Source organism: Myotis lucifugus, unplaced genomic scaffold, assembly GCF_000147115.1.
Source record: "Myotis lucifugus unplaced genomic scaffold, Myoluc2.0 scaffold_136, whole genome shotgun sequence".
Taxonomy (NCBI): Eukaryota; Metazoa; Chordata; class Mammalia; order Chiroptera; family Vespertilionidae; genus Myotis; species Myotis lucifugus.
Window position 1 is genome coordinate 728,451 of NW_005871184.1, and position 24,998 is coordinate 753,448.

The 24,998-nt window shown below is 37.4% G+C and overlaps 1 long non-coding RNA gene across 3 annotated transcripts; it reads left to right on the top strand.

The window, feature by feature from the left end:
- The first annotated feature begins 69 nt into the window (after positions 1 to 69).
- On the top strand, positions 70 to 23,255 carry LOC111827136. 3 transcript variants are annotated; one of them, XR_002830647.1, is made up of 3 exons: positions 70 to 268; positions 12,332 to 12,436; positions 22,245 to 23,255. It is a non-coding gene; the product is annotated as an uncharacterized LOC111827136 (long non-coding RNA). The 3 variants fall into 3 exon arrangements; XR_002830646.1 differs by lacking the exon at positions 12,332 to 12,436 and adding an exon at positions 19,176 to 19,411; XR_002830648.1 differs by lacking the exon at positions 22,245 to 23,255 and adding an exon at positions 15,036 to 15,694.
- Positions 23,256 to 24,998: the final 1,743 nt, after the last annotated feature.

Genomic DNA, 24,998 nt, shown 5'->3' on the forward strand with positions numbered 1-24,998 from the left:
TATATATATATTCAAACTAGGAAGCTTACACTAGATTCCCCCCCACCCCCCCCCCACCCCCGTCGACTAACATTAACTCATTTCAAATAGGATGATGATAGGCATCAAAGTACACTCAGCGATTACAGGCTGTGGGGCGCCATGCCCGCCAGTGAAAAGCGCTGACCAGCCATCCGCCACGAGGGCTCAGGGACAAACCCGAAAGGGCAGGTGAGCGGGCGACTGGCGGCGAGGAGCTCCGGGACCTGGGCGCGTCCCTCCGCTCCAGGTAAGAACAGCGGTTTCATCCCGGGGGTCTGGGGCTCCAGCAAACTGCCGCCCGGCCCCCGGGAGCTCATCCAGGCTTGACTTAGAGAACGGAGGGCAAACGGCAGGAAAGCACTACTTCCCAAAGGGTCTCCCGCGCCCCGGGCTCATCTCCTCCCGCCCCCTCCCCACCCCGGGCCCCTAGAGAAAGATCGCGGCTTGAAGTGTCAGAGCGCATTGGTCTCTAGAAAGCAAATTTAAAAGCAAAACCCCAAAACTTTTCGACTTTTTATTCTGCCTAAAACGGAGCTGTATAAATCCATGCATGACACATAGACCAATAGTTAATTTATCAAAGAAAAGCGTTTTTTATGCCGATCTCCCTCCTCCCGGGCTGGAGGGAGAGACGGACGGGCACGAAAGAGACATCATTTCCAAGGTGCCCAGTAGCCGGCGGAAACTCCCCGATTGTCAAACTCCCCGGCGGCAGGCGGGGGGCTTACCCAGGCCGAGCAGCAGTGCGCGTGCGCGGTTTAGGGGGGCGAACGCGGCTCCCTCATGTCCGGCGGGACGCGGCGCTCGGGTTCAGCTGGGCGGCGAGCGGCGCGGGGCGGGAGCGCGGGGTGGCCGGGCTGCGGCTGGAGCGCGGTGGAGAGACCGGAGGCCGCCCGTCTGCCACGTTCCCCTGACACCGGTCTGTCCGGCAGTGGAGCTCCCTGGCCCCACGACGCGACTTTTATAAGAGCCCGGGGAGGAGCCTGGGGCTGGAGGACTTCCTAGCGGGGTGAGGTGCAAAGTGTCCGGAGTTTCATAATGGGCCGCAGGAGGAGTGGCTCGCGCGCAGTCCGGATGTCCTCCTCCCTCTCTCACACCTGACAGCGGCTGAGGAATGAAAAAATGCCCTTCGGGCGAGCCGGGGACTACTCCCCGAACTTTTCCATCTTCCCCTCTGACTCCTCAGGGCGGAGGTGGGGAGCATGGGCCAGGTGGATTGGTTTGCTCTGTGGGGTCACTTGCCTGAATAAGTGGGTGGTTTTAGTTGCTCTGGGTGACAGGCATAACTTGACCCCAAACCAGCGCTGGTGTTCCCAATAGTGGAAACGATGCCTGGTTTCTGCCAAAACTGTGTGTGTGTGTGTGTGTGTGTGTGTACACGTGTGACTCCCCAGGGGTGCCTTTCATGTCCACATCTTCCTTCTCGGTGCCTCTGTTTCCATGGTACTACATGCATTTACGGCTTCAATGCAGCGAGTAAGTATGAAGAGAGTCCTAAATTATATATTTCGTTCAGTCCTATTTGCTATCCGTCAGACTGCTGCTTATGATTGAACTTCCCCAAATTTTGTCTTAATCCTATCACTTCCCTGCACAAAATCATTCAGTGCCTGCTCATTGCCTTTTGGACAAGACCTGCCACAAACCTGAACCCAGTCTTTTCAACCTCAGCTCCCACTAGTTCACCAAATGGTCTCACCCCAGCCTGGCTGGAAAACTCACTGCACCCTTGCTTATTCCCACTTTCCTGTCTGTGCTGATGGATTCACAGTTTGGGGGAATGGCTGAGTCTTACTGGAGCTACTAAGTCCTACTCATTTCCTCAGTTCTCCTCAAAGGCCTGGATTTGTTGACCTTCCAGATATCTCTTTTCATTCTGACTTCGTACAGCCATTATTTTTTATCTTCCACCTAGAATCATAGAATTATAGATATGGTACTTCACACCTGATGAAACTACTTGGTATTATTTAAATGTTATTGGTTGCAAGTCATATATTCAAATCTGTATGAATACATAACTGATTTTACTTTTTATTTTATCCCCTGGTAGGGCCTAAGAACAGTGAGTCATTTTAATGTTACTGAAAACATATTTGAATAGAAAATGACATCTGATGGATGTTAATAACTTCTACCTTCCTACTTTTTATTGTTTTCTTATTATCCTCTTTTTCCCCCATCTTTTTCTTCCTCACCCCAAATGGTGCCCTTTAATGTCAAGAACCTTCATGTTGGAAACAAATGCTTACTAAATCCTTTCATCTATGCTTAAGATCATGGATTTAGTAAGTCTGCTTTTGAACCCTTGGACAAGTAATTTAATTTCTTTCAGTTTTCTCATATGTAAAATAGGAATAATAATAATAATAATCAAGATAATGAAGGTACTTACCACAATGCCTACCACAAGGTTATCATCCATTAAAAATACCTATTATTATATGTAAACATTGATGTTAGCACTTGGTGGGATGGTGGTACTTGGTGGGGGGTCAATAGTCATGAATCAATGCATAGTGGGAGAGAGGTAGAATTATGGGCTCCAAAATCTAGCTTCTGAATCTACCAAGAAATCAAGCAGAAAGTGACTTATCACTTAACTGCTCTTTGTAAAGAAAAAATGAAACCAAGAAATATGATCCTGGGACTAGGTTGAAGTTTTACTGAGCATTGATAGAGATCACAATTTGGTAAATTAGAATTAGGAAAAGGGACTGCTGGCTATGTAATAGCTTTTGTTTTTCAAAGTAGATTTGGAGAATAAATAGCTCAAGAGTTTGAAAAATTAAGGCAGAATTTGAAAGAATGAGGTGTCAACTGGGAGTGTTTCCTTATTCTGCACGATGATAGGGAGGTACTTGCAAGGAGTGACAAGAAGAATGTATCAGTCCTAATGGCTTGTTTCACCAAATACAGTCTTGTGCTTTGTGCTCAGAAGAAGGATGGGGTGGAACGCACTGAGGCGAATGGGTCATTCCGCAACAGTCAGCTCTATGGTATTGATATGTGGGGAGGAATTTTTTACTTTGTGGCTGATGTTTGCAAGCATGAGATATTATCACTGTGAAAAAAAAAATGCTGTGCTTCTCCCAAAAGTTTCCACAGCAATGTACTCTTCGTATGGTGTGAAGAAATCTTTTCTTTATTGGTTCTATGTTTACTCAATTTTGTAGCCATTAGTTTTTGAGAATGACTCCACCATGACGCATCGGGGAAGATTGGCCACTGCCTCCGCAACTTTTTTTTTTTTTAATAATTGAGGACTATTTTCATTAATCGCTCATTTAAATATATACCCATAGTATGAATTACAATTATAATTCCTCCTAAAGGCACAAACATTTTTGAAGATAGAGCAACTTGGGAAAAAAATAATCAAGTCATATGGAATTTTCCTACTAGGAAGTGAGTTAAACACATTAGCTAGATGAGCAATTCCACGTCTGAGAGGTATTGGGGTTTCTTTTAAAAGGTTAGCAAATATATATAATGCTATTCTTTAAAATTCATTGAGTCTCTATTATGATTATTAAAATGTGTTCATTTTAAATTGATACTAAACTCAAGGTGGATCGTGGCCTATGTTTGTAATTGATACATAACAAACATGTAACTACTACCAGGCAGGTAAATGCTGCAAACATAATCTTATTACATTAAAGTGGGTCCTCTTAGGAGAAGTGAGGGAATCCTGGACTGCCAGCATCCACTTTCAGGCCCTAAACTGGTACAGCCCTACAGACCACAGCCAGATCAATCGCTGGGCCAACCCTAAAGAGCCACCATCCAGCCTCAGACAAGAACTTATAAAACCTCACAATTCTTCTTCCATTCCACCCCATGCCCGGCCCCAAGTTGGTGATCTTTGGGACTGCAACTGACACTTGCTTATTTTGAAATCACTGCTTTTAAAATTGACAACAGAGCACACCTGGTGAGTCAGCTTTTTTATACCACAAATGCTTAAAGTCTTTCATTTAGTTGATCCTTAGTTGGAATGATATTGGATCCCTTTTTGCCAATGAAGGCATTGAAAAATCAGGAAAGTGTCCAAGATGAGAGTGTTATGTTTAATATTCAATATATAAGAACTTAAACATAATTCTGTTCTATTAGATGCTAACTTTTGGGGAAAAATGATTTTATTCTAACTTTAGTTAGATGTTAACTACATGGGGCCTTTTGAACAAGTTCACCTTGAATGAAGAATTTATGTCTTTCATGATAATTTTTAAAATATATGTTTAAATTAAATAAAGTCTTATGAAATACAAAAAAAAGCACACATTTCCAAGAAAAATTCTGGGCTCCATATTTACCCATAACCTTTATAAGATAATAACTGTTTTGCTTTTCTCTTTGACCAAAATCAACAGACTACAATGCTATTTACACAAATCTCTCTTTTAGTTTATATGCTCATCAAATATTTATTGAATGTCTTTGTAATGACATTGTTATATGGATACAGATAAGATAGGTACATCCCTGAAGCCAAGGAACTTTTAATCCAGTAAGAAACAAAATAGAGAGAAGGAGGAACATATATTGAATATATGGTACTCTCTTTTATTTAAATAACCTCTATCATAGACTTTTTAAAAAGAGTCTTTCTCTCTGGAGTAATCCATTCTTAATTGAGAATTGGTTCAAGAATTCAAAAGGTAAAGTTATCTTCTTTTTCTTTTAGCATATAATCAAAGATGTAGAAGAAAATAAAAATGGATAATGCTTTTAAGTCTACTAAATAGTAAATTATATTTTGTCATTGATTGACTTCATAATTTGAGGGTTTTTCTTAAATTAAAAACGACAACACATTTGAAAAGTCACATACTCTTTGAATGCTGAGTGATTAAGTGGTTGGATGAGGGGACTCATTAAAAAACAATATCTGCTGTTTGTGGTTTCTTTTAGATTCAGAACTGTAGGTGGTAAGGAACATGAAAGCACTTGATATTTGTTCTTAAATCTAAACGAGATGTGCTTAATAACAATAATGATAGCAACTAATATTAATATCTAATATTTTAAATTCACCTGGAAGTTTTAAATGTTTGCTCACTTGTTCCTCAAAATAATTCTTTGGGGTAGGTACCGTTTTATTTCCATTTTACAAAGACAGAATTCAAACCAGGCAGCCTAATTCCAGCCAGCACTACACTCTTCACCACTGCACTGTATCATTGCTTTTACTTATAATATGTAGTGCACTTTAGTGAAAGTTTGTAATATGTGCGGCGCTCTCATACAGTCTCCTTAAAATCCACATTTCTGGTTCCCTAGTTTCAGATTATTGGCTAAAAGCATTCACATCCCTTTGCAGATAGTTTTACACTCTTTCCTTGAGAAGAGCAGTCTATGTTATTATTTTCCTATGAAGGAGAGAACTGTGTGTGCCTGTCTTCCACCTCCCACTATCAGAGCAGTTGTCTATCTTTTTTATTGTTCCTTGTGTTTATGAAAATCATGTTATTCTAAAAATGTCACATCAAACATGCTTTTTGTGGATTTCATCAACAGAATCCTTGAAAAATCATTCAGTAACCACGGAATGTAAAAAGAGCAGATACTATTTGAAACTCCTAGGAACCTGAGCCATTCTGAAGCTGCTGCTTCTTGTACTTGCCATGAGTTGTGCCCTAGACGCGCCTCCTGGGTCACTTATGTATAACCACAGACCATTAATTTCACACGTAGTGATGATGAATTAGGAATGCAGGCAGATTAACATCCCTATTTAAGGCAGTACTATTTCATGTTTAACTGACGCCTAGTTGCATGTAATTGCACATTACCTCCATTCAGGCTGCTACTCCTTACGTAACACTTTACAGTTAAAATGTTAACCTCCTTAAAGTTATTGATTCAACAATCATTTTATGCTTGGGCATTCAACAGTCATTTTATGTCTCATTCAACCACCAATCAGCCTTTGGGGAACTTTGCATTTTATTGCTAAATCATTTGCATGATTATGGCATGATTACATACGGATTTATGCAATTTTACAAGTATTTAATATTCATGTTCTTCTCTGGTGTGTAAAAAGGCAAAACATATGTGATAAATGTTTAAGCTTGAAACTTTCATATCTTTTAATCTCCTCAAAGGTACCTGTGAATTACTTTCTAAATATAAATGGTAATAAACATTACCTAGTATAGTCTAATTTATGTAGACACTGGGGGTAAAAATATCTACAAGACAGAGTGGGATGCCCCCCAAATTCTAGGAATATTTTATGATTGATTTTTTCCTCTGTTTAGCACTAGCACTAACAGACAAGTAAAAACTTGCTAGTGAAGGCTACAAAACAAAAAGCTACTAAAGTCTTTATTTTTATTATATTGGATATTACTAGTAATAATGGACTTGGAAAATATCCCTCAATAAAATTACACATAAAGAAGATAATACTCTATCTTGCAATGCATCTTACTCTATAAGGAATTATTCGTGTATATTGTTAACAGTTTGTTATTTGGCTGGCTAGACACTGGTTCTCGTGTATGGCTGCTCTTTAAAATCACTTGGTCAGCTTCAGAGGGGGAAACTGGTCCTTACCTTCCCAGAGATTCTGATTCACTTGGTTTGGGAAGGGCCTCAAATGAATGTATTTTTACAAACAGGCAGCTTGATGTTTTAATGAAAACATGGAAAGAGGGAGAAAACACTAAACCACACATTTTAGATCCAAGGTCTGGTCCTGACTGTAATTGTGTGATCTTATATAGGTCATTTAACTGCTCGGGGTCAGACTCTTCTCATCCTTAAAATGGAAGTTTAAACTACACAATCTTTAATGGAAATTCTCTCTATGGCATCTGAAATGTGGTACTAATATGGAACCACAGCTTTACTGTCTCTTGATCCTGTGTCTTGTAAGATTGAATGATTTTAGACAAGGATACAAAGGTATTGGCTAAAATATGCTAGAGTTACAGCACAGATAATGTCCTCGGGATATGAAAAGGTAGTTTATCCTACATCCAGGCTTCTCCACTGTTCTAGAATCTTGCCTCCATCACCCCTAAGATCTTTGCTTAGGCCTGTTGAAATTTTCTTTCCTTTGCTCACAACTTATGAATCATAAACTCTACCAAAAATAAAAAGAAGTGGGGCTTTAGCAACTAGGAAATCTACCAGTAGATCCTGTTACACATAAAGAAAACTGCATTGTTGTATGACCCAAACCACATTTATAAGGAAAGTTTCACTCTTTTTGATGAAAAAAAGAATTATAGGTATTAAATGTCCTAAAAATCAGAAAATAAAGCAATCAATTGACAAAAACTGATATCAAAATAGTAGTCAGAAGCTATAGGTTGAAATCCTGGCTCCCATCAGTTGTTGACTCTTTTGACCTTATGACCTTACTTAAATTTTAATCACCTCATCTGTAAAACTTAGCAATTATAAGTGCTCCTGCCTTCCATTCATCTTAGTATTTTTATGGAACAAAAATTAATGTTTAATAAAATAATGGGACAGAACTATAAGATATGTGTTAACATTAATGAATATCAGATATTTATTTAGTGCCAGGATGTACATAAGAGAGTTTAAAAAAAAAACATAAAAGGGCAATGATGACAGTGCTGGATTTCCAAAGCCAAAGGAGGTGGGCGTTCCAAAGAGGAGGCCCCGTCACCCAGAGCGGATGGAGCAATGAGGTCAAGACAAGAGGAATGATGGCAGAGATTTGGCAATAGTGAGGTCACTGGTAACCTTCCGGGAGAAAGTTCAGTAGAATGGAAAAGATGGAAGTCAAATTACAGACAATAATAGTCTGTATTTCTTCTAATACCAAATATTATGATAAAAGCAGATGAGTCAGCTGTGGTCCTCAGCAAGGGGATGTTTATAGCACAGGCCTCTCATAAATTGTCAAGACTAAGTGTAAGACTCACGTAATAGAGATGAGTCATTCTTCCATGTAGGCCTTTGTTTAACCCGTACTATATTCAAATGAACGAGATAGAGAAGCTGCTTGTGGTGGGCTTTACTATAACATGCAGTTCTTACTTTCTTATTATTTAATTTGGAGGGAAATATTTAAAAAATAATTTTCTTCAATACTACGTACGTAGCTTTAAGAAGGTATCCTTATACATTATAGTAGAGGAGTTAGGGACAACGTGATTTTCTGAGATACTAAGATTCTATCCTTATCATCTCTCCTTATTTAAATGCATTAGTCTTTCCTTTTATTCCTTTCCCAGCTGTCCCTATTTCACTATTTGCATATGTGTATGGAGTGGTGGGGGGGCTGTGATATATACACATCAGACACTATTTATATATTTTTGCTTATTTCTTGTTCTGGCTAACACTCAAGTGAGTCTCAATTTGAATATTCCTTCCTCTGATAGCCTTTCCTAATTTTCCTAGACCCTGTTATGCACTCTGCTGAGTGCATAAATCCTGAACTTTCTCTATCATGAAACTTATCAGTTGTTCATACATTTGCTTCTTTGCTTTTCTCACTGTAAGATAAGCTCTAGGAGGAAGGATCAACAACTATGCTTATTGAGTAACTTATGTGCCATGCAATGTTCTAAAACATGAAGTTAAAAATTTTAGAAACTTGCCTGACACATAAGTTATACAATAGGAATTGACTATTGTTATTGTGAGTTTAAAAGTTGTCATCTCAATACCATATTCCAATATTCTTGAAGCCAAAGTGATGTCTTCCTTGTGTTTTGATGCCATGCTGTTTCTAGTGTAGTGTCTTACATATAGTAGGCACTAAACATATTGTTGTTGAATGAATTTGTGGATTACAAAAGGTAAATTCATATTATAAATTATAGAAAGAGAAGGAAATTGCATTGGGGCTCAGTTGTCCCATATATGGTAGTGATCAGACATTAAAATGTTAATAATTATTGCAACTGTAATTCCTATTACATTAATGATATGCATATTAGTTCAACTAGCTCCTGGACCGGTTTTGTGAGACACCTACAGACCAAATTCAGAGCCAGTGGTAAAGAAGTCTTGCCCATTAAGCAGGCTACTTAACAATACTCTGCATTGATCAGTGCCACTTAAAAGTCACTATGTCATGTGATGGGCTTGGTGTGGACAACTAAAAGCCTGTTGCGCAGAAGAAATTCTTTAAGCAATCTTTATCATATGCTGTTTGTTGGAGACTCCATAGTATCTTGAATCATCCTGAGACCTGGTCAGAGATGAGATGAATCATTCTGAGAAAACACTGTGCAGCTTAAGGCCAAGGGACTTATTCTATTGGGAACCTAGTGATTAGGAGCTCAACCAACAGAAGACCCTTATGGCCACCTGAAAAAGAGCTGATCACATTTGGATGATCATTAATATGAAAATTAACACAAGAATGATACTCAGACTTAAAAGATAAACATATCTATAATGCATTAAGAGAAACAACATCATCCAATGTAATGATTTAATCTAGTTATTACTATTACATTTGAAGCGTTTGTAATACTTTTATATATGCATCCCTTATTTATGAAAGACTTAGTGACTATGATAGAGAGGATAAGGCAGCACATAGTATTCAACAATCTTAGGCTTAAAGCTAAAACATTTTTGATAGGAAAAAAATAACATGGAATTCATAACTAATAAATTCTAAAATAAAAATTTAAAAAGATCCAGCTACTTTCTTCATTGCTAGCAAAAAATTCTTTCTTTGAACTTCTTCATTTTATTCTGAGTAGAACTCCATTTTATTAGAGTTGGAAGTTTATAATTTCAAATTATTTTACCAAAGTGTTATTTTCATGAGGTTTTCTCAACCTCATGAAGTAGTGTGTGGTGAGGTGGGGGGCGGGGGAGGGAGCGCATTCAGAGTTTTCTTGACTAGAGCTTAAAATCACTTTACATAATGACACAGTATACCCAGGCATATATACTCATATATACCTGACAAATATTTCAAAAGCAATACTTTATCTTGTTGAAATGCACTGTGATGTACTTTATTTCATATGCAAGATAAAATAATAACTGAGATTGATTAAAATTTACTGAATGGCACACTAATTTATTATGAAGGAAACCAAAGATTTGTCACCCTGAAGTTGTCTTTTGGAATATTGATTTTTAAGCTCTTTATTAGTAAACAAAGATTAAGAAGGAAGCTTTGACCCTCCCCCCTTTTGTTTTTTTTTAAGTATATTTTTATTGATTTCAGAGAGGAAGAGATAGAAATATGAATGATGAGAGAGAATCACTGATAGGCTGCCTCCTACATGCTTCACACTGGGAATCAAGCCCATGACCCTGCAGGCATGTGCCCTGACTGGGAATCAATCCATGACCTTCTGGTTCACAGGTCGATGTTCAACCACTGAGCCATGAGGACTGGGCGACCCTTCCCCCCTTTTCTGCCCAAGAGATTCAGGAAGAGAACCTTAGGATGTTCACCTTGGCCTAACTTGAATTACGTGTCAAAGATAAGAGTGCTTCAGGAAGGTGCCTGTTAGCTAGATACCCACTGTGTCTCATGGTGTCTGAGTTGCCTGGCAAGGATTTTCCTGCCTTGTATGTTCTGCTCCTCCTCAACTTCTTGTAAATCTCTCATTCTCACTTCTGAAATCTAATATCTCATTCCTCTCAACCTTCCCCTTTGTCTAAAAATGTCTTATATACATAATGTTGCCTCATTGTCTTTGGAATTTTCATGTTTATGTGAATGTGCATTTATTAAAATTTTGATTTTTCTCCTGTTAATCTATCTTTGTTAATTTGATTATTAGTCCAGCCTAGAAGAACTTAGAAGGTAGGAGAAAAAAGCATTGTTATATTTTTTAATCCCCACAGATACAACATGCAATTTAGAAAACAACAACAACTACAAAAACAACAACAACCAAATAGATCAAGGATGCTTCAGAGCAGTAGTAACCTGAGGAGCTCTGAGGCGTGGGGGACCCATAGTGTCTGTAAGCTTAGAGGGGAGAGACAATATGTGTTCCTGGAACAGATGGATTCTAGGTTCTCACTCCCACTTTTGCTATTTTGTGTTGTATGTATACAAGTCTCCCATATAAAATTTCATTTAAAGAAACCTATTATTGGTTTTTAAAAGTTTGGCAGCCGAACCGGTTTGGCTCAGTGGATAGAGCATCGGCCTGTGGACTGAAGGGTCACAGGTTTGATTCCGGTCAAGGGCATGTACCTTGGTTGTGGGCATATCCCTACTGGGGGGCGTGCAGGAAGCAGCTGATCGATCTCTCTCGTCGATGTTTCTGACTCTCTGTCCCTCTCCCTTCTTCTCTGTAAAAAATCAATAAAATATATTTTATAAAAAAAAAAAAGTTTGGCAGTTACCTCTGTACATTATAATTTCCTTATCTTATAGGACAAAACTTGTTATGACAAAATCACTACTTCTAAAATCACTAAAGATAAAATATTTCTTATATGATGTGCTGTTTATTTCAAGCAATACTCCAGGAACAAAGTTGCAAAATAACTCTAAAGTGTTTATCTAGGTCCTTAGGATTTCCTTCTAAGCAGTTTTCCTTACATCCTTTAAATCTGGCATTAGCATTTTCAAGTTTATATTATAAGATTGTGTTAATTTTTTATATAATTTGCATGGAATTAACCCTTCGCTTAAAATTCTATGCTTAATTTTGAGTGGTCACTGTTTTTGTTTCTGATAAGTGGATCTATATTTTTTCTTTAAATCATTTATTTATTGCTTTACTCTTTATGATCTTTCAGATAAACATTTTATTTCAGTGACAGGGAGAATTCAAATATTTTTTAGACTTTATCTGTTTGTCAGGGATGGCAACACATTTTCCCCAGAGAAATATGTAATATTTTAAGCACAAAGGTGATAACTCACAGCTTTAAGCTAATTAGAAAGAATTTTAAATTGTTGTTAGAATTTCCTAAAATCACATCTGTTTGGGAAAGGAACAGTAAAGCCAATTTATAAAGAAGAATCAAGATTGGGCTGGGCGGATGTGGCTCAGCCATTGAGCATCAACCTAAGAATCAGGAGGTCATGGTTTGATTCTGGGTCAGACCTTGATCCCCAGTACAGGGCATGCAGCCAATCAATGATTATTTCTCTCTCATTGATGTATCTATCTCTCTCCCTTCCTCTCTCTCTCTAAAAATCAATAAAAATACAAAAAAATAAGAATAAAAAAGAATCAAGATTGGGATGTAGATGGGTGAGGGGAAGATGATTAAAAAGCAGAAGAACAAGACAACTTGTATTTATTGAATATTGACGATGTGTGAAACATTAGGCTAAGTGCATTACACGTCTTCCTTCTTTTAATCCTCATAGCAATCCACTGAGTCGATGTAAACATCCCCTATTAACTGATGAGGACCTGAGTGTTACCTAACACATCCAAGTTCAAGCAGTGATGGAACTGGAATTTGAAATTAGGTTTGTTTCAATTCAAATCCCTAGTCTTTCCTGATGTTCCCTTTGCTTCCCAAAGACCATTCTGTTTCTGCATGGTCCCTGTAATTACGCTCCTCACTGCTGCCCAAGCACAGGTTCCCTCACTGACCATGTCTGACCCTGAGCCACATTCCTCCTGCTCTCCTCTCCTCAGTCCTCTATGGCCAATCATTCTCTTTGTGATTACTCCTTCCATTTGGGGGCCCATCTCACCCTTCAGGCACAGCACTCTGCCCCCACCCCTTGTTTCTTAGCTTCACTTGACCCCAGTTTAACTTACACTTTGGACTACACAGCCTCGGGGTACCTTAGAATAAGCCTCTGGGTTGAAAATGGTCCCAGAGCCCCAGTTTGAGGATGTCTCCTGCAAGAAAGTCACATCGCCTGGGTTTAGGCTGGACCTTAAATTAGATTAATACATATGCAGAGACTTCACTTGATAATAACTCGGGATTTGGTGAGAAAACATTTAGGTCTGGGCTTGGAGGGTGTGGGGAAGGGGAACTTTTCCTCCCCCGCTTTCCCCTTTTCGTATTTCTAATACACTGCTGTTGAGGGGGGAAAAGAAGTTTTCTTCTCGGTTTTAAGCCTGAGAAAAATAAAACAATCAAGAAATTTTTCAAGTGAAGTACAGATCCTCAGCCAGAAAGGTTTGCTGCACCTGGGATCCTACTGAACAATCTGGAGAACTCTGGTGTATAGAATTTCCCAAAAGACCCTCCTCTTTTGTAGCTCAGGGCAGGACATGGGGAGGACCGCATTTCCCCAGGCCACACTGGAAGGCCAAGCAACACTTTCTAAGTTTCTCTCCTTTTCTGGATGGTGAACCAAGTCCCATGTCTCGCACTTTTTTTCTTATCATCCACCACCTGGCTCAATACCTGGAACATAATCAGTGCTTTATTAATGTTCGTTAGGCGAATGGATGGGTTGGGCATTGAATAGGATAATGTGTGAACGCGTTGAAGAAGGAGCAGGGTTAAAAGTATGGAGCCAGATCGCCTGGTTTCAAGTTCTGACTATCCCATCTACTGACTGTGTGACTTTGGGCAAGTTATTTAATGTTTCTGTGCTCTGTTTTCCTCCCACTTATAAAATGAAAATTAAAGTATTACTATCTCTTAAGAGTGCTGTGGTTAGATAAGCAGGGAGTATTTAGAATTATGTCTGGCTCATAGCAAGAGTTCCGTAAACTTTAGCCAAATGAAATTTAGAAACTTAGAAACTATAAACCATACAAGGTTTTTATTGTTTTTAAAATAACCAAGATCAGATGAAAGGCAAGTGCAACACAATAAACCCATGGCATTCATGTCTAATATTTTAAGTTTGACTCTTTATCATTAGTCCTAAAGGTTGTAACTTAGAGTAATTTGTGATTTTATTTATGTATCAATTTAAATTGCCAATACTGTTAGACTTGCTTGCAAGACAAATCTTTTCTCTTGAGAGTATGCCTCAAAATTTGTCCTCAGCACCTGACACTTCTTGTAATTACATATTCATTATTTATTTTTGTAATAAGCACTATAAGGACCAGGACAATGCTTGTCCCATATCCTAATTTTTTAAAAAAAGCTAAAAATTATGATACATTTACAATGTGCCAACTACTAAAAGCTTATATAATTAACATCGATTAATATCTCATTCAATACAACAACCATTTAAAGTCAACACAAGGAAGCTACGTTATTAAATACAAATAAATACAACTTAGAGTAGAGGGCTCTTGAAAGCACACATTTGATTGATTTAAAGTTATGATAATCACCATAAACAACAATAACATTGTAGGCAACCTGAAAGATTTAGTAATCTATAATTCTGTAGTTATCTGTAAAACTGCAGGTCAATTAATATTTGCTGCAAATACTCCTAACATTATTTATTCATTTAAATATTAGTCACAGACAACATGACTTTATTGTTGGTATTAGAAATAACAAATTTTCCAAACAATTATTTATATTTACAGAACTACTATTTTTTTTCACCTTTTAAACCACTTTTTACCATCTGTGTACCTGGTTAAACAAATTGTGTCAATTTGACTAGTTTGAGTGAGAATAATTTTGCACTGGCAAGATAAAAACAATATCATTTAAAACAGGACGGATAATGATTTCCTTTATGGGCTTAATTTTGTCCCTCCAGAATTCCTATGTTGGAGTCCTAACCTTAGTACCTCAAAATGTGACTGAATTAAGAGACAGCATCTTTAAACATGTGATTAAGTTAAAATAGACCATTAGGTTGGCTCATAATTTAATCTAACTGGAGTCTTTATAAGAAGAGGAAATTTGGAAACATGGAGATGTCAGATAAATGCCAAGAACACACGAATAAATGGCAGGAAGGTAAGCCCAGATAAAAGCCCCAGAAAAAACCAAATTTTCTAACACACTGATCTTCGACACTCCAGACTCTAGAACTATGAGAAAATAAATTTGTTGCTTAAGCTATCCAATCTGTTGTATTTTGTAATGTCAGCTCTAGCAAACTAATACATATTTTATTCTTACAAACTCTTAGGACAAAGGTATGACTATTATTATTTTTACATATTATTATTTTATAGACAAGAAAGGAAAAACAACAACAACAGAAAACCTAAAGCACAAGGACCCAGGATTTGAACCTAGTAGTAAAGAATCAGAGACTTGTCTTTGACCACCAAGCTTTTTGGCTCCCTTTACTGAATATTATATACAATGCCATGAAAGTCATATTTACATTATACGTATTTCTTTTACTGTATAATTGAGTATATTGTTAATGAAAACAAACTTAAAAGTTATGACTGGAGAGAAGGACAAAAGAAAAAATGGCAGATTAGGCCAGACCTTGGTTCAGCAACCTCCATGCTTGAGTTCAGACTCACAAAGAATTCAGAGCAAAGACTCAAACTATAAGAGAAAGTTTATCTAGAAAGTCACAGAGGTAGAAGAAGTGAGCCTGGAAGAAATGGGCTTAGGAAACAAGTTACCAAGGCCAAGGAAGGGCTTTTGGGGCTTAGAAGAAAGAGAGAGGCAAGGAAAACCTGCCTGGGGGAGGGGGTGGGAAAAGGCTCCATAGAGAGAGATCCAAAGGTTAAAGACTTCTATGTAGAGACCTTAGGGATGAATCCCAGTGAAACATTCATCAGCTTTCCAGATGTGCCCCCTTGTGGTTCAGCTGGCCGTGACCTGGAGCTAACACAAAGAAGAAGCCTAGAGGTCATCATCTAGGTGCAGCCGTGGGCAAACTACGGCCCGCAGGCCGGATCCGGCCCGTTTGAAATGAATAAAACTAAAAAAAAAAAAGACCGTACCCTTTTATGTAATGATGTTTACTTTGAATTTATATTAGTTCACACAAACACTCCATCCATGCTTTTGTTCCGGCCCTCCGGTCCAGTTTAAGAACCCATTGTGGCCCTCGAGTCAAAAAGTTTGCCCACGGCTGGTCTAGGGGTTAATGCTTAAGGGAGGGATCATACAGGGACTTACAGTTTGCCCATTGCTAGGCACCTGAGGATCTCCGCCCTGGTGACCCTCTGCACCTGTCCTATCTAAGTACCTACTACATTTTGATTGAGCAGATAAAAACCATGACAACACTTGACACAAACTTGCACTGCTTAGAATAAAAACCAAAGTTCTCTTAGATAACATAGAAGATCTCAGGGTTCTGTGATGAGGCAACAGAATGACCAGAGGCACGCAAAAGTTCAAAAAAACATAGAAGAAAAGTAAAATTTTATATAAATGAACACCTTTTAAATAGCAAAAAAAGACAACAAGTATTGCTTAAAACACAGAGGAAACACTGAGGACAGAATTTAGAAAAAGCAAGTAAAATGATAGATATAAACAAAATTAAGATAACTACCATAGTAGAAAATCTTTATTTAAATATTACATTAATGACAAAAAGTAAGGAGACTGGTATTTGGGATTAACCTTTCTACTGAGAAAACTTAGAAAAACTGGAGCAAAATAAAACAAAAGAAAGCATTAATCTGAGGCATCAGACAGCTAGCAAAGCAGTTAGCAATCAGGCATCTTCATCTGGCAGGGAGAGTGTGAGCCCAGCTATGGCTGCTTTTTTCCTCTGGGGAATTCCCAGTGGCGAAAGTAGTACATGAGGAATGAGAAGCTGAGCAGAACTACTGACTGACTTCCAATGGGGACTGAGATACTGTGATTTATAAATATATATACTCAGTCATTCAGATCTTCCTCCTATCTAGCTGTTCCTAGGGTATATAAACTATATACTAGAGGCCCAGTGCACAAAATTTTCGCACTCGGGGTGGGGGTTGTCCTTCAGCCTGGCCTGCACCCTCTCATAGTCAGGGAGCCCTTGGGGGATGTCCAACTGACAGCTGTCTGCGGGGAGCAGGCCTAAGCTGTCAGTCAGACATCCTTAGCACTGCCGCAGAGGCGGGAGAGGCTTCCACCACCACTGCTGGGCTTGCCAGCCATGAGCCCAGCTTCTGGCTGAGCGGCACTCCCCCTGTAGGAGCGAACTGACCACCAGGGGGCAGCTCCTGCATTGAGTGTCTGCCCCCTGGTGGTCAGTGCGCATCATAGCAACCAGTCATTCAGCTGTTCAGTCAATTTGCTTATTAGCCTTTTATTATATAGGATATCCTTTAATAATAAGCCAGTGATCTAGTAAGTAAAATGTTTCTCTGAGTTCTGACTTCTAGGAAATTAATCAAACCCGAGGAGGGGACCTTGGAACCTCTGATTTATAGTCAGTTGGTTAGAAGCACAGATAACAACTTGGGCTTACAACTGGCTACTGGCATCTGAGGGTTGTTTGAGTTGGGGGACAGTCTTGTAAGACTGAACCTTTAAGCTGTGAAATCTGATGCTATCTCTGGGTAGATAGTGTCAGAGATGAGTTGAATTATAGATACCAACTAGTATCCCAAGAATTACTTGTTGTGGGGAACACCCAACCACTGACTCGCCCTCCCCCCCACACACACACATACACATATTGGAATTGGTACTAGGACAAATACAGGGGCAAAAATTAGAATTTAGATCCTACCAAAAAAAGAGTGTACTTGTTACCACATCCACAGCCTTTCATTTAGGACGTGAAGAGCTACATCTTGAAAAAAAAAAGAACCAGAAGTAGAAGATGCCTCACATTCATTTCACATCCAAAAAAACCAATTCATGGAAAGGTTAAATAATTTGCTGAAGGTCGTATAGTTGCAAGTAGCAGAACTACGGTTTGAACCTGGCCATTTGGCTTTAGAATGCAGGCTTTTTCTCATCATGTTACAGGATTAAATCTGCATAATGTTGACACTAAATCCAACAAAGAGAGCATAGATAAAACTTTAGACCAATTTTATATATGAATTTTGATACAATAATATTTTGGGGAAAAACCCAAAAAATAAAATTCAGCAGCACATTAAGAAAACAATATAACAAAAGCAGGTGTGATTCATACTAACAGTGCAAAGAGGATTTACCATGAGGAAAATTATTAATTTGATTCAGCAAATTAATAGATAAAAGACAAAATCATAATATCTAGATATTAAAAATTATTTTAACAACATTCATAATCCATTCCTGATTTTAAAAGCATTTTAACTAAAATAGAAATAAAAGTTTTTTTTATTATACATAGATCAACTCAAGAGTCAGTTGATGGAAAACACTAGATGTATTTACACTAAAGTTGATAATGACTCAAATTATTACTAGCTAGTATAATTGTCAGCATTAGATGAAAGAAATAAAAGGCAAAAATATTAGAATTGCAGGAGGTAAAGTATTATTACAAAAGAAATGATTTTATATCTTTAAAACACAAGAGAATTACATAAACTATTACAATTAAAGATAAATTTTAGGAAGATGGCTAAAAATAAAATTTATATACAAAAATTGATGGCCTTGCTGTATAGAATCAACAACCAGTTAGAATACAAAATGGCAAAAGATCCAACTTACAGTAACACAAGAATGATGTTTAATAGCTATAAATAAATTTAACAAGAAATGAGTAAGATCTCTATGGACAAAATATTAGAATGCTATTATGAGAGATAAAAGAAGACTTGAACCAATTGGAAGATATACCCTAATCTTGGAAGGAAACACTAATAATTGAGTGTGCTCACCTCCAATATGCCTTGTTCTATAATATCCCCTCCTCATTCCCATCATTTTCCTCCTCCTTCGAAGCAACCCAATACCGTAAACTTTGTGTGTATACCTGAACAATAAATAATTCTGGTTCGCGTGTGTGTAAGCCATTTCAAAATGTACATATATTTTCCTTTCTCTTTCTTTGTTGTTCTCTGCCATCATTTTCCATTGTAGTTCATCTCCTTGGAATAGTAAGTTACTGTAAAGTCTGTCTCCGAGAGCTCCAACATCTGGAGCCTGGCTGGCTCTGTTTGTATTACCTATAGTTTTTGCAAATTTTTATTTGTACAGTCTTGTTTTCTTGGGTGTCTCTTTATTTTTAATTGTGTGCTAATTATGTATTTTCAGAGTTGTTTTGAAATTTATTTACAAAACATTTGAAAATGATTTTCAAATTAATTTGGGGCTTAGGATAATTTAATTCCCTTTTAATTCACATTTGCCTCTCTCCGGTGCCTGAGAAGCAGTTTTGGAATTTTAGGATCTCATTAACCTAATTTCAAGGACTGCAGTCCTTATAAGGATCTATTTCTGACTTATCCCTTACTCTTAAGGTGCAGCCTTTTAAGTTCCAACTCAGAGCAAGGGGGATGATGTTTCCCACACCATCATAGTAGGACTTGAACTCAAATCTATGTCCACAAAACACCTTGCAACCGTCAAGGGATCTGCTCAGCCTTTCCACTTTTCCTCTGGAATTGACAAAGGACCCCAAGGGAAAACAGATCCAAATGCTGGACTCACTCCTAGGCTATTTTAAACCGCCTCTCTACCTTCCCAAGGACTGCTGGTAATTGTGTTCTCATTCTTTTTAAGATTTCTTATCAAATCCAATTAAAGCTTACAATCTATGACTATATTTTCTAGCAAAGTTCAAATCAAAGAATATAGGACTTACAATTTTCCATTTCTGTAAAAGATTAAGAGTTTATTATATCTAAACCAACAGTGAAGGGACTGCCAATGAATATACTTCAAGGAAATGAGAAAAGATGCCACGAGGAAAAATGCCATGCAAGTACCAATGATAAAGAAGGAAATCGGAGATATATGTTGATAAAAAGAAATAAATATTGAGTAGCAGAGGTTAAAATTGACCTGGGGCAACATTTAGAACCTTCTTCCTCCCAGCCCTCGCAGTCTTCAGGAAAGTGCTCTGAACTGCAAGTTTAGAGCAAGTGAAAGGAGGAAGGTTGCTGCTGGGGCTGACCTTCCTGGGATTTTGTCTAGCCCGAGTGTGAAGTGGAAAAGCTGGGATCCAGCAGAGGGATGGAGGCCCAGAGTGGACTGGAGCCTCAAGGAGAGAGACTGAACCCCTCCCTGAGACACCACCCACAGACGGCATCCTTTCTGGGTCCAGCACGTTTTAGAGTTTTTAACCCTTCATGTTCTGCAGTGTCATTGTGATTTGTTTAGGTGTAGACTTGTTTTTAACTCACGTGTCTTAAGACTAAGCACACACCTCCAGTTTGAAGATTCTTGTCCTACTTTAATTCTTGAAAGTCCTTGGTCATTATTTCTTTTATATCTCCTCTACCCCTAGTCTTTCCTTCTGGAACTCATATTAGTTCCAGAGAAATATGTTCCATGAAAAGCCATCACATACCATTGGCTATGGAGACCTATCAGGCTCTATGATTAACCCTGTTCAGGTGCAACAAGAGCCATGGGTTCTGAATTATTCTCTCTTGTCTTACACTCTACTTCTCAGCTTAGGTTTCCCATCCCATGTGAGTGATGTGATTTCTGATCACTGTATCCTGGCTCAGTGTATCTTTAAGCTCTGATTTCTTGAAGTTGATTCTGTTTCTCTTTACTGCCTGCCCAAGGTAGTTATTTTTCTGTCTACAGATGCTCCCCAATTGATGATTTGACTTAAAATTTTTTGACTTTATTATGGTCAAAATGAATAAAAGCAATATTCATTCAGTAGAAACTACTTTGAATTTTGATGTTTTCCTAGGCTAGCAATATGCAGCAGTACAGTGTTGTGATTCTGGGCAGTCACAGTGAACTGCAGGTTCGAGTCAGTCATACAATCACGAGGGTAAACAGTGATACCCACAGTGTATTCATTTTTAGGTGATTTTACCCCACTACAAGCTAATGAGCACTTTTAAGGTAGACAAAGCTAAGCTATGGTACTCAGAAGGTCAGCTGTATTAAATGCATTTTCAATTTATTGTATTTTAAATGTAACAATGGGTTTATCTGGATGTAATCACCTTGTAAATTCAAGAGTATCTGCACCGTGATCTTGGGTGTCTGGTGGAGATTTTCCGTCTCTGTTCATAAGTAGAGCAGAGCTTTCCTAGCTCAGGGCTCTAAACATCTGCTCATGAAATCTCGACATCCTAGGGACCTAGGCCCTAACACGTAGTTCTGTTACAGATTCCAACTACCCTATCCCTTTCTTTTCTTTATAGCTTCAACTTCTGTGCTATGATTCTGGGATCATTCTCCTTTTGGTTATATCCATTTCTTTCTCCTGAGTTAAGTCATACAGTAGCAATTTCTGACACTTACATAATTTTCCAGGTTAAAATGTAAGCATAAATGATACAATTATGTGCCCTGACACAGAAGGAATTGAACTAGTGAACTCTTGGTTCATGTATCGATGCTCAACCACTAAGTTACACCGGCCAGGCCAAATTCCTAGAATTTTTAATTCAAGTAATCTGATTACTAGAAAATGGTAGAAATAACCCACAAAATCAATAGCTGAAACTACACACAATCAAATGTATTATTCATGAAAACATTTACATTCAAAGTTTTAAAGTTTCTTCAAAATAGAACTGAGTCTAAAATATGTTACCTATTAAATAAGAGACTAAAAATATTACTTATTAAATAAGACAACTTCTTAATTTAAATAAGTTTTACTTTTTAGTTTTTTTTATTATTGTTGTGAAATTATTACCTTCCAATCATTATATTAATATAGAAAACAATCATTCAATTTTAGGTTTGAAAATGTTTAAGCACCTATGCTCCTCTATACCAGCCTATAGATAGAACAAGTTTTTAAAGTATTTTTATTTTATTGCTTCTTAATTTATTCTCATTTTATTAGACATTTAAGTAAAACAAAAATTCAAACTATGATAATTTTTATTTTGTTTTAATAAATATTAACATTTATACTGTAAAAAATAATATAAATGAGCCACTTCAAAATGGAGTGTGAGCTGCCATCCCAGAGAAACGACCTTGCACATCTTACTCCTCAAACTTTGGGATGTTAAAACTAGGAAAAATAACCTCTGGACTGGGCCTAAAGCTGCACTGTGTTCCAAACAACTGTTTGCAAAGATAACAGAAAAGCAGACATTATGACTACAAGATTGAAAATTATAGGCATTCCATAAGATTAGCATGGCCATTTTAGCTTATCTAAACCTATAGAAATTGCTTCTTTAAGTTATTAATACCCATAAAAATTTTTTATTTATGTAATTATTCCCTTGTCCTTTCTCATAAATACCCCTTTATCTTTATATCCTTATATGAACACTATTTAGGTTTCTATCTGAATCAGTGCTTCCAAAATAGCTATTATTTTGTATCTTAAATAAATGCGAGTTGTCTCTCACTTTGGCTCTTTATTTTATTTTTAGGTTAACAACACCAACCCATCAGACACACTGAGAAAATTATGAAGCAAACCCTTTGACAGAAGGAGAAGCCAACTACAGTCATAGTGGCTTTGTAGTGGGCTCTTTCATCAGACGTTTTGTGTAATAAGTTTTACTCGTGGTAAACATTGCACCTTCTTATCCAAGCAATACTAAGGGTACCCGCCCCCCTCCCCCCCCCCCCTGGCAAAAAAAAGACTCTTTAAAAAGTCTTTGGTTGTTATACCATAAATCAATTCACAAATTTATGTCATCACTAACATCATCTGTAAATTTAATAACATAAAATGCAAGTAAATTCTGTTTCCATCCATTTTTAAGGTGAAATAATGTTGAAATGAGCTCCATCTTTGTCATTTGTTTAATATTAAAATTTGAGTTGCCCAAAATGATTCTGATATTGACTTTGAAGGATCTTTTAAACAATTTTAATTTGACCCTCTGATTGGGTTCTCCATTTTACCTAGTTAAGACTTCTTTTTTTGAAGTTGCAAAAGAGACTCATAATTTTTTTTCAAATGTGTATAATGATTTTTAAATTATTAAAATGAACATTTTAAGAATTTCTTATCTTGGGGTTTTCTCACCAAAGAAAACAATACTTGGTATCATGTGCAGCTTTACAGCAATAAAACTGATCTTTAATTAAGCATCTAAGTACCTGTTAGAATTTGTAGATTTGCTGCTGCTGCTGGCCACTACTGTTCACTATTTGTGGTCAAAGGCCTGTTCTCAACCACTTCATTTTCAAGTTCAAAGCAGGAGGCCTAGTGGACAATCACTCTTTTTCAACATGATTTCAGCTTGTTTTGAATTTTTCGCATCACAAATATTTTTTCTATAAGCACATGACTTAAATATATTGTCTTAAGTATATCAAGAACTATGTTGGGGGGCAATTGGGAAAAGGGGGACATATGTAATACTTTCAACAATAAAGATTTATTTTAAAACATTAAAAAATAAAAAGCAGAACTTTTAGTCCATTTGTATTATCTGGAACTTTTGCACAACAGTGGGGCTCTGTACATTTAACAAGAAAAACATTTGCTAGAGAACAAATCTGACAAATAATGAAACTGGTTTATGAGAGCCAGGGGTTTATGTAATCAAAAGTTTAAAACTGCCATTAATTTATGAGGCTAAAAACTAATTTTTTAGAAAAATCTATCTGTGCAGGGCATTTAGAAAGCGTAATTTCCAGCATAGCCATGAGGGTTACTAACTGCAGTGTTAACATCCAAATCAAATCCTCTCAAGTTTAAAAAAAGGCATAGTATTCTGTCACTCATTGTATTTTAGTCTTGGAGCTTTCATTTGAAAAAGAGTAAGTTGTGTCTTGAAGAAAACCAGAGTTTTGTCATCCTGAAGCTGCCTTGATTGGGATGTTGATTTTAAGTTCTTCCTTAAGAAACAAAACTCTGAAAGAACCTTTGACCCTCCCTATCACCTGCAAAAGAGATTCAGTCAGAGAAACCTGTTACAGGAAGGAGATCCTAGAATGCTACCTTAGCCTAATGTATATTAAGTCTGGTAAATCAGAATGCTTCAGGCAGGTGCCTTTTAGTGGGGGGCTAAAAAATATTAATACTTTTCCTCCCATCTTCTAAGTTCTCCTGTCTGGGCTATTCATTAAATTAATAGAGACAGATTAACAGGAGAAAATCTGAGTTTTAATTCATGCTCAAGGGGAATTCACATAAGCATGAAAATTCCAAAGACAATGAGGCAACATTGGGTATATAAGACATTTAGGAAAAAAAGAAAAGGAGTGTGCTAGATAGGGTTTTAGATTTCAGAAGGGGGTTGAGGAAGAGTAGAACATAAGTGGCAGGAACATTCTTGCTAGGCAACTCGGAAATAATGGTACACATTCCCTAAATAAGTTTCACATTCCAGAAGCGAAGTTGGCAGCTTGCTCCATATTTCACTGACCCAATCACTTAGTCCTGAGGATAAATTAGTTCAGTTAAGTAGCTGAGTCTCATTTCAGGAGGCACTGACACAGATGAGCACCCATCATGAGGCCTACATCGTATAAGCAAGCAATCTGTTATTTCATAAAAGGTGTGTCTATGAAAACAAAATAAAACAAAGGTTAATGATCACAGCAAGTTATAAACCAGTTTCTGAGTCTGTAAGGCTGTCCATCCGGAAGATTTCTAGATGTAAGACTTAAAGCTTCTTTTGGAATGAAGGCAGACAATCTGATAGATTCTCCTGACCTGCAGTTGAATGTCTCTGATGATATCAGGTGCTCAGGTAACTCTCGGTGGCTTATCCAACATCAGTGACTGGATCAGTTAAGCATGAGCTGTTGTAATGATTTCTCTAAAGTTTATGTTATGTTGTCTAGCTGCAGTTTGCAATTGCAAGTCTCAGGAAAAAAAGAAGTCCTGGTCCTCAGTAATTCCAGGTCAATGGGTGGGAGAAAAATAAAACATCAGTTTGGAGAGTTGTAGACAAATATTTAAGTAGGAAAAAAACATGATTTAGTCCAGGTTATAGATAAAAAAAAACTTTAAAGACAATTAACTTAGCTAGATTCTAATATCTACATCGTATATTATTGTTTCTATTAAAAAGCAACTTTTCTCATTTGACCCTATTTTTCTCAAAAATAGCCAAATTAAGACCATCTTATTTACTGCATAGGTCAAGTTTTAATAAATTTGATCTGATTACTTGTATAAATGCAATAAGAATAACAACTGATAACATAGGCTCTTTTAAGAA